General features: G+C 46.7%; 1 long non-coding RNA gene and 1 other non-coding gene across 2 annotated transcripts; one reads left to right on the top strand and one right to left on the bottom strand.

Annotated features, from left to right (window-relative positions):
* The first annotated feature begins 642 nt into the window (after nucleotides 1-642).
* On the top strand, nucleotides 643-9537 carry LOC114815672. Its single transcript, XR_003763475.1, has 2 exons — nucleotides 643-783; nucleotides 9215-9537. It is a non-coding gene; the product is annotated as an uncharacterized LOC114815672 (long non-coding RNA).
* On the bottom strand, nucleotides 3349-3467 carry MIR383 (microRNA mir-383). Its single transcript, NR_034856.1, has one exon. It is a non-coding gene; the product is annotated as a microRNA mir-383 (primary transcript).
* Nucleotides 9538-10986: the final 1449 nt, after the last annotated feature.

Below are 10986 nucleotides of genomic sequence, written 5' to 3'. Positions count from 1 at the left end.
ATGAAGAGTGAGATTCCCTGCCCACAACAAGTTTACAATCTAGCTACAGTCTCACGCCATTTCAATCAAGATTGGCCCCCTTCTACATCATCCTGGCACTTGGGCCTAAGCCCTTGGGTATTTGCTATTGACCCCATCCCCCCAGGCCCACAGCATTAAGTACGTATCTGTAATTTATTTAGACTTGTAAGCTCGTCGTGAGCGGAGAAAGCCGAACAACTCTTGTACTGGACTCTCCGGAGCACTTAGTACGGTGTGCTGCACACAGTCAGCGCTCAGTGAACACCACTGGTTGATTGATGAGTGATGTACATTTTCATCAGTTCTCACATACCGTCCAGTCCACGCACTGGCTCCCTCCAAGTTACAAGTGTACGAATAAAGGGAGAGAGATTTGAATTTGGAATCATATGGCCTTGGCCACCAAATTTAAGAAATCTTTATCGTGAAATAAAAGAGAAATATAAATAGTGGGTAGCGTCCTATGGAACAATTTGTGAGCCGTTTTTGTGATTCATTAATCCTTTGTTCCATCTTCACTGTTTATGACTTCATCGACTTTTCTCACGACCTCTCTCCCCCTCCACCTTCCCATTCTAAAGAGTCCTAACCTTCGGTCAGAGAAAGCCGTCCCATCGCCGTCATCATCTTAACTTTCTTCTTACCATCTGAAACGTGCTTTCACCCGGCTAAACGGCGGTACTAATTAAGACGGCAAATGAGTTCGTTTTAGGTCAGAAGAGAGTCATCGCATTAGGTGCCAACTGAATAAAGGGAAAACAGGTGAGTTCGCAGAGTTCACCTGAGAAGCAGCACGGTCTCGCGGAAAGAGCAAGGGGCCTGGGAGTCAGAGGACCTGAGTTCAAATCCCAGCTCTCTGCTGTTGGACCTTGGACAAGTCACTTCACTTCTCTGGGCCTCAGTCACCTCATCTGCCAAACGGGGATTGAGAAGGTGAGTCCTATGTGGAACGGCGACCGTGTCTGACCCGAATGGCTTGTAGCTACCCCAGTGCTTAGTACAGTGTCTGACACATAATAAGAGCTTAACAAATACCATCTTAAAAAAAATCAAAAAACCTCCCTATTGGGAAGGAAATCTTGATTTTATTATTTTAGGCCAAGACTAACCTCAAAAGGATTTGGAGGGCCTCTTTCTCCATAATACATATTTGTTAAGAAAGGAGACAAGGACGACATCTCGATTTCTGTAACTCCCTCCTCTTAAAAACTGAAAATCGGCTGTCAGTTGGGGCAATTCTTTTAATCATACAAGGATCATTTCATTCTCCGGGGTCCCGGAAGACAAACACAAACAAGACACTTCGTGCAGGAAAGCTTAACCGGGCCTGAATCTCGAATCACGTCTCCAGAAGAAATCCACATGAGCCATTTTGCTGTCCCTGCAGATTAGACATTTTTTGAAGACTTAGATCATCTGGGATCACACTTAAAGGGGAAAACGAAACGATATTTTCAAGCCTTCCCTACTGAATCCTCCTTGTAAATAAGCAGAAGAGCTGAAGTCCGATATTTCTCAGAAAAGCCGGCGGTATTAAACCTAAGGAACTCCTGAATCTGCAGTCTAACAGCTACCGTCCTGCCTCAGGGTCCCCGCGGAAGGGATTTTGACTTAGATCAGCACCCCATTTGACTCCAGTGAATTGAATTATGATCTTATTGCAAACTGTGCAGTAAAATTTTTACAAATGCATTCTAGATGATGCGGGCTAGTAAATGATTTTGCTCTATTTAAAGATGCGGTTAAGGGGCCAAGGAGGTAAGCTAAAGCGGCCTAAATATGAAATAGAACGTAGATCTTATTAGTAATAATAATAATAATGGTAGTGTTTGTTTAGCACTTACTAGGTGTCAAGCTCTGTCCTAAACACTGGGGTAGATACAAACTAATCAGGGTGGAGACAGTCCCTGTCCCACATGGGGCTCACAGTCTTAATCCCCATTTTACAGATGAGGTAACTGAGGCCCAGAGAAGTACAAGTGAATGGCCCAAGGTCCCACAGCAGATGAGTGGTGGAGCCGGGATTAGAACCCAGATCCTTCTGACTCCCAGGCCCACTAGACAACCCTATCTCCCCCACACAGGAATTACGGACCCAAGGTGTCTTTTTTACCACACACACTAACGTGTCTTCCTGAAGATAAAGACTTTGTGCTTCCTCCATATCCCTCAACTTTCACTTTCAGCAGGGAGGAATTGCAAAACTCGTGATGAACACCTCCTTTAGTAGCCTGGAACAGCTAATCGAGGAAATTTGTATAAGCAGTGCACTTTCCCGATCATCGGTGCCACGCAAGGTTAGAGCGGAGGGGGCAAAGAATCGGCTTTTATCGGCAAACCTGATGATGAGAGCTTCTCCACGGGTCGAGGTGTGGCCAAGAAGGCCATTTTAACAATAGTTTCCTCTTCCTGGTGCTCTTGAAAAGTTTATCTTTTGTTGGGCCGTTTTATTTTACAAGTCAGCTTCTAAAGTAGAGGACCGATAGTCCCCGCCAACCTCTACCTCTCTCTCTCTCTCTCACGTTATTTCTCACTCCACATCCAGACAAACACACCCGAAATCTCACTTCCCCGCCACTGCGGCTGTAGGGTCTGTTGATTTTATTTTCTACAACAGAAAGCTACAGTCTCCTCCGGCTAACGTCCTGGAGTATTCATTTGGATCATTTCCTGCCAGCGTTTGGCAACGCATCTTCTCCGCAACTTTAGTGCTCTTGAGAATTGAAAAGAGAAAAACGACAGGGCAACAGAACTGCTTAACATCCGTCGCTCTGTATTTTGGGAGGACATCGTACTCTCTCTACAGCGCCATCACGTTTCTCAAAATGATTCCAGTAGTGTTTCGTAATCACTTTCGTACTCTCCCAAGTGCTTAGTACAGTGCTCTGCACCCCGTAAACGCTCAACAAATACCATTGATTGATTGATTATGGCATATATTAAGCGGTTACAGGGATTGAAAGCCCTGAGATGGATTCAAGGGAAAAAGAGAGGACACAGTCTCTGTTCCAACCGGGTCTCTCGGTCTAAGAAGGAGAGAGAGTGGGTGTTTTATTCCCGTTTCGCAGATGAGGAAATTGTGACCCAGAGAGGTGAAGTGACCAGCCCAAGGTCACACAGCAGTTCACTCTTATGGCCTCAAGAGTGAGGAAGAGCAGGAGATTTGGCTGAAGGCAGTGACACTGAACTCCACGCTTGAGGAAGATTCAGTCGTAGGATCCAAAATCGTCTTCGCATCTCACCTGAAGCAATCCAGGGCAACTTGGGTCCACCAGCTTCATTTCCCACTGGAACCTATCTCTGGATGAAGCGCAAGGTCGCACGAGTCACAAAAGGCTTGTCCACTTGCTCTTTCTGACCAGGCAGTGTTGTGGCTGCTTAGTAGCTACCCAAAGCCACAATCACCTTCTGATCTGAGGAGCAGGTGACTCCGAGATTCTCTTGCGGCTTGGCAGACTCAGCAGATATATCACGGAAACACCCGGGAAACCGACGGGAAAAATTCTCCGGTGGCCAAACTGCCCGGCTCTGCTCTTTGAAGAACCGACTCCTTGTATCAGCGACTCCATCGTCATCCATCGTTAGCAGCTTCTGGCACGATGGGGCTGGGGTTTTAGAATTCTCTGGGGATATTCTAGTTCTAACCCAAAATTGAAACGGGTGGAGAGAGAGAGAGAGAGAGAGACAGCAATCTAGAGTACTTCTAATGACAGAAATGTAAAATCACAGACTATACAACTAAATTTAAAACTCATCACTCTAGTCATCCTGCTTCATCCTTAAGAAACACTGTGACAGATACTGTGATTACTCGAGGCCGCGAGAGTGTCTTTCCGACTCATTTATTCGGCTCTATTCCCTTTTAAATGCCCAAACAACATAAATGAACACACAGATCCCCAAACCGGCGCAGCTAATATTGATATCCAAAAATTCTTAGCACATTGCTCTTTGTTAAGCACTTACTACATGCCAGACACTGTACTGAGCACTGGGGTAGATAAAAACCAGTCAGGTTGGACACAGTCCAGTCCCACATGCGGCTTGCAGTCCTAATCCCCGTTTAGCAGATGAGGTAACTGAGGCCCGGAGAGGGGAAATGACTTGCCCGAGGTCACACATCAAACAAGTGGCAGAGCCGGGAGTAGAACCCAGGTCCTTCTGATTCCCGGGTCCGTTCTCTAGCCACTAGCCCATGCTGCTTTTCTTCATAATTCTTAACGGATTCTTCTCTTGATTTCTCAACGATTAAAAAGCAAAGTCTCTTCCCAAGTCTTCTGAATACTCAATCGCTAGGAAATTGTACTGTACACTCAATTTCCAGGATGATATGGTCAAACACAAAGGGAAGAAACTTTGCTTCCTAGTTGTTAGGTTACTGTGCAAGTAAATCAATCCATCGTATTTACTGAGCGCTCACTGTGTGCAGAGCACCGTACTAAACGCTTGGGAGAACACGGTATAACAGAGTTGGTAGACATGGTGGCTTAGTGGAAAGAGCACTGGCTTGGGAGTCAGAGGTCAGGGGTTCTAATCCCAATTCTGCCCCTTATCAGCTGTGTGACTTTGGGAAAGTCACTTCACTTCTCTGTACCTCAGTTACCTCATCTGGAAAATGGGGATTAAGACCGTGAGCCCCTCGTGGGGCAACCTGATTTCCTTGAATCTACCCCAGCACATAGTGTTTAACAAATACCATCATTTTATTATTATTATAGTCCCCGCCCACAGTGAACTTAATAATAATAATAATAATAATTAATAATGTTGGTATTTGTTAAGCACTTACTATGTGCAGAGCACTGTTTTAAGTGCTGGGGGAGATACAGGGTCATCAGGTTGTCCCACGTGGGGCTCACAGTTTTAATCCCCATTTTACAGATGAGGTAACTGAGGCACAGAGAAGTTTATTGACTTGCCCACAGTCACACAGCTGACGAGTGGCAGAGCCGGCATTAGAACCCATGACCTCTGACTCCCAATCCCGGGCTCTTTCCACTGAGCCATCCTGCTTCTCTTCTAATTTACAGTCTAGAGGGGGAAGTCAGACATTAATATAACTAAATCAATTGTGGATATTTACGTAAGTGTGGTGTTCATAGCCCTGCACACGGTATGTGCTCAAAGCATGGTATGTTCTCCCCTGTGTCTACCACAGCGCTTAGAACAGTCCTCTGCACATAGTAAGCACTTAACAAATACCAACATTAATGAATACTATTGATTGATTGAACATTTTTAAACCCGGGGAGGGTCTCTGTCCTCCAGGTGGGAGTAGACACTTTTGGAACTTACATTAACTCCTTCTGGGCAACAGATTGTCATGTAGTAGAGTATAATAATAATAAAGTTGGCATTTATTAAGCGCTTACTATGTGCCAAGCACTTTTCTAAGCACTGGGGTGGATACAGGGTAAACAGGTTGTCCCACGTGAGGCTCACAGTCTTCATCCCTATTATACAGATGAGGGAACTGAGGCACAGAGAAGTTGACTTGCCCACAGTCACACAGCTGACAAGTGGCAGAGCCGGGATTCGAACCTACGACCTCTGACTCCCAAACCCGGGCTCTTTCCACTGAGCCACGCTGCTTCTCTAGTTTCAGAGTCCCAACCCAGAACCCAGTGGTAGATTTCAAACATGCCTACCGCCAAAAATCACAACACAGGAAATGCTATTAACAGAGTCAACCGTTGGATCCTCCAGCCCAACGTTCTTTCACCAAAAATTGTGGCAAGTTATAACAATCATGCTATTTGTTAAGCGCTAATTATGTGCCGAACACCGTTCTAAGTGCTGGGGTAGAGATGAAGTCATCAGGTTGACCCATGTGGGGCTCACAGTCTTAATCCTCATTTTCCAGATGAAGGAACTGAGGCACAGAGAAGTTAAGTGACTTGACCAAGGTCACAGAGCAGACAAGTGGCGGAGCCAGGATTAGAAACCAAGACCTTCTGACTCCCGGGCCCGGGCTCTGTCCACTACGCCGTGACGCTCCCTGACACCATGTTGTAAAGGACGGTGGGTCGCTTGTTATCCAAAGAACCATCCAACAGCCCCATCTTTAAACTTTAGGAGAATTGGGCTTATAGAGATGGTGGCTACCTGGGCCCTTAAAGTCTGTGGAGAACAATTTGCCAATTACATAGCTAGAAAATGGCTTATTTTAGTGGTGTTTATTAAGTACTTATTATATGCCAAAGCAATGTGGTAAACACTGGGATAGAAAGAAGATAAGCAGAGAAGACACAGCCTCTGTCCCACAAGGGGAGAACCAGCTGAGGGGTAAGGAGAGTGGGGATTTTATCCTGTCATTTTATCTTATCCATTTTCAGAGGGGGAAGGAGACGTCTTGTCGCAAATAGTCTGCGCGGGGCTCCCTTCCACAGATCCCTGAGAAGCAGCGTGACCCAGTGGAAAGAACAAGGGCCAGGGAGTCAGAAGGACGTGGGTTCTAATCCTGCCACTTGTCTGCTATGTGACCCTGGTCAAGTCACTTTTAACTTTCCTGTGCCTCACTTACCTCATCTGTAAAATGGGGGTTAAGACGGTGAGCCCCATGTGGGACGTGGACTGGGTCCAATCTGATTAGCTGCTGTTTAACCCAGCACGTAGTACGGTGCCTTACGCAGAGTAAGCACTTTACAAATGACTATTAATAAAGAAAACCATAAAAGCACCCTCACGGTCGCATGATGGTAACGATAAGATTCATCACGATGGACAACCTCCACCGCTACCTGGTATTTTGTAGAGCTTTTTTTTTCATCCAAAGCACTTTCGCATCAAAGCTCTCATTTTAGCCTCCCAACATCTTTGGGAGTTAGGGTGATCCATTATGATTATCTCATTTTGCAGATGAGGAGACTGAGGCCCAGGGAAGTTAAGCATCTTGCCCGAGGTCACACAGCAGTCACGTGCCGCAGCCGGGATTAGAACCCAGGTCCTTCTGACTCCCAGGCCCGTACTCTATCCAAATGAAAATGGCGGATCAAAGGTGCCCAGTACTCGTAGGTGCCCATTATAAATCACCGGGGAAAGGGTCCGATTCTAATAATGTCTCATTTCTCTGAGAGGTGGTGACGGTGATTGGAGACAAGATAACTTCAACACAGAGATAAGGCAGTACCCTGTTCTCCTGGAATCTCACCGTGATTTCACACCCCTTAAACCTGATCCTAAATAACTCCCAGTTTCCGTCAATCTTCCAACTTCAATCTTGTTCGAGAGGCCCCGCTTTTTCCCAGGAGTTTACATGAAACAAGCCACTCGGTCGTTTCCACAAGTTGAAACAAACTGCACAGATTCTATTACAGAGAGTTCACCATCCAAACAGAAGTCAGATCCTTAATAAGGTTTTTTTTTTATTATTATTCAAGCTTTCAAAATCCCTGGGAGAGAACAGTGTGAATTCTTAATTGTGACGGCAAGAAAGAGGAGCGAAAATAACAAGAGGTTGTGACTATGTGATTTCCCAAATGAACCTTCCTCACTCGCTCCCGTGCCCACTGGAGACAGGGCGAGACAGCTGAAGCCGTGGGTGCGGTGACAAAATGCAAATGTGGAATATGTGAAAGAATACTTATCGTTGTGGAATTTATTAAGTGCTTACTAAGTGCCAAGCCCTTTACCGTGCCCCGGGGTCGATAAAAGATGATCAGATCCCACATGAGGCTTATCGTCTGAAGGAGAACAGGTATTGAATCTCTGTTTTGCAGAGGAGGGATCTGAGGTGGAGAGAAGTGACTTGTCCAAGGTCACACAGCAGACCACCGGTGGAGCCAGGATGAGAACCCAGGTCCTCTGGCTCCCAGACCCGCACTCTAACCGAGAGACCATGTTATCAGCACCATCGTCATCAATTAGGACCCGGGACTTTCTGAGGGAAACCACTATTTACTGACAAATTGTGCCGGTAAAAGTCATAATCGTGGTATTCTTTAAGAGCTTATTATGTGCCGAGCACCGTAACGGAGCACCGGAAGAGACAACATAATGAGGTCTGAGGCAGTTCGGTCTCACATGGGGCTCGCGGGGGAGAGCGGATGCGGAATCTTCATTTTTTAAATGAGGAAACGGAGGCCCGGAGAAGTGAAGTGACTTGCCTAAGATCACACAGCAGGCAAGAGGCGGACCTGGGATTAGAAGCCGGGTCCTTCTGACTCCCAGGGCCGGACTCTTTCCACTAGGCCACGCTGCTGCTCTTAATGAATGTCACAATAGGTTTCCCTACAGTTGCTTGGGTCTCTCATGGCAGCTGCAAAATACTGTGAAAGTGACAGACGTACTTAGAGACCGTACCAATCAACGGTTAAATAGCTTTAAAGGAAGTGCCATACTCTAGGGCCAAATTGTCCCCTTGTTAGCACGACTGTGTTTTCTTTGAAGCGTCTCCCTCAAGCAGCCTTTTGCGTGGCTCACTGGAAAGAGCACGGGCTTTGGAGTCAGAGGTCATGGGTTCGAACCCCGGCTCTGCCACTTGCCACCTGTGTGACTTTGGGCAAGTCACTTAACTTCTCGGTGCCTCAGTTCCCTCATCTGTAAAATGGGGATTAAGACTGTGAGCCCCACGTGGGACAACCTGATTCCCCTGTGTCTACCCCAGCGCTTAGAACAGTGCTCGGCACATAGTAAGCGCTTAACAAATACCAACATTATTATTATTATATTTGAGTCTGACCAATTTGGAAAATGATACTCAATCTCGTCTATCTCATCGCCGACACGTCTTCCACTCCTGCTTCTGGCCTGGGACGCCCTCCTTCCTCAAATCCCTCCTCAAATCCCTCCTCAAATTACTCCCCAACTTCAAAGCCTTACTAAGGTCGCATCTCCTCCAAGAGGCCTTCCCTAAGTTCTCATTTCCTCTACTCCCTTCTGCTTCAACTAGACGCTTGTGTCTCTACCCTTTAAACGCTTGATAACCATCCCACCCTCAGTGAAACAGGTACATATCTCTAATATATTTAAATGTCCATCCCAACCTCTCTTTTCTAAGCTCATGGTGGGCTGGGAACATGGCTACCAACTTTATTGCGCTGTACTCTCCCGTCCACTTAGTACATAAAGTGCTCAGTAAATACCCCTGATGGATTGTTTGATGTTTCAGTGTTAAAAAAAAAAAAAAATCACACCATTCAGCTGAAGCTTCTGCTGAGTATTTAAAAAAACTTTTTACTACGGTTTTTTCCAGGTGCAAAGAAGAATCTCCTCCACAGTGTGACATTTCAGCCCTCCTTGGGGACTCCGGTGCCTCACCTTTCAGTCTCACAGGAGCAAAGATGCTCTTGTCCTCATCAACCCCTCTGTCATGCTGCTCTGACTAATTAGGTATAATGAATTATTTGGAGCTGCAAATCAATTGTCCAGGAGCTAATGGGGGGCTCGTGTCATAATTGCTCTCTGGCCCTTGCTACATGGGTCCTGGTAGATCAGGCTTTAATTAGGGATTTTTTTGAAAGAAATTTGTCACTGGCCACAGAGTCCTTTGTAAAAATAAATAAATAAGTAAATCAACCACTTTGCTTCAGCTGAGAAACGTTCAACTCTAGGACACAGAAGAAGTAGCACGGCCCAGTGGAAAGAGGCCGGGTCTGAGAGTCCGAGGACCTGGGTTCCAATTCTGGCTCTGCCGATTGCCTTCTGTGTGACCTTGGGCAAGTCACTGAACTTCTCTGCGCCTCAGTTTCCTCAGGTGCAAAATGGGGTTTCAATACCTATTGTCCCTTCTACTTAGATTGTAAGCCCCGCGTGGGACAGGGACAGTGTGCAACCAGATTACCTCGCATCTATCCCAGTGTTTAGAACAGGCTTCCTTCCCTCCCAACAATAAACCACTTCAGCGACCCGTTTTAGTTTGAGATGGAAATGAAATGGAAAGCTGAGACGCGAAGGGCCGGAGTAGAAGAGCCTCCAAGAGTCGAAGAGGATTCCGTCGAGTGAAAAATGTCGGCCGCGTCTCCCTCACTCTGGCGTGCGGCCAAAAGAAAAGCAGGACTGATTGAACTTTATTAGCCCTCCAGATCACCGAGAGTTACCCACCTCCTATATGCTTTACAGTTACAACTGCTCAGAGAACCTCAGAGATCGGAGCTCCGGAAAAGGTAATAGACTCAGGCTTCATAGATTCTGCCCGGGAGACAGAACGGCCGACCGGTTCCCTTGAGAAGAAAGGTGATCCTTACCCTTGCTTCTATGGGAGCCTTTGACAAAAGACAAATCAAATCTCTGTTCTGTCCCGGTGCACACTCTTCTTCTCTCAACAAAGACCCGCAATTCCAGGTTCTGATACTTCCTGTACTTTCGGAGTTCACAGCTCCATTGCGCTGTACCTGATGCGACTGAATGGCCGTCTTTCGGTTCGAAAAAGAAAAGCGGTAAGTCCGTTTCCCGTTGCCTCGAAAAAGAATTGAGTGTTTCAAGTAGAGTGTCGTTCCGACTGGCCCCGGAGGATCCATTCATCGGATGATTCGGTTAGGCGATCTCAGTTCCAGCATGAGTACCGGAGGAGGGGGATGAGGGAGTTATTGTGAATCTCGTAAAAGAGTGAAATGATCTCCTATTTAATTACTAGATCTTTAACAATGAATCGTCCTGCGGCCCTTTGGCCCTGTTTCGTCCGGGGTGGTGGTAGCCTCTGACCCCTGGCTCTAGCAGGCAATCGATCAATCAAACGTATTTATCGAACGCTTACCGCGTGCAGAGAACTGTAATAACGTTGGTATTTGTTAAGCTCTTACTACGTGCAGAGCACTGTTCTAAGCGCTGGGGGAGATAAAGGTTGTCCCCCGTGAGGCTCACAGTTAATCCCCATTTTCCAGATGAGGTAACTGAGGCACAGAGAAGTGAAGTGACTCGCCCACAGTCCCACAGCTGACAGGTGGCAGAGCCGGGAGTCGAACTCATGACCTCTGACTCCGAAGCCCGGGCTCTTTCCACTGAGCCACGCTGCTTCCCAACTGTACT

This window comes from Ornithorhynchus anatinus, chromosome 12, assembly GCF_004115215.2.
Source record: "Ornithorhynchus anatinus isolate Pmale09 chromosome 12, mOrnAna1.pri.v4, whole genome shotgun sequence".
Classification (NCBI taxonomy): Eukaryota; Metazoa; Chordata; class Mammalia; order Monotremata; family Ornithorhynchidae; genus Ornithorhynchus; species Ornithorhynchus anatinus.
This window is presented reverse-complemented; position numbering and strand designations above follow the sequence as displayed.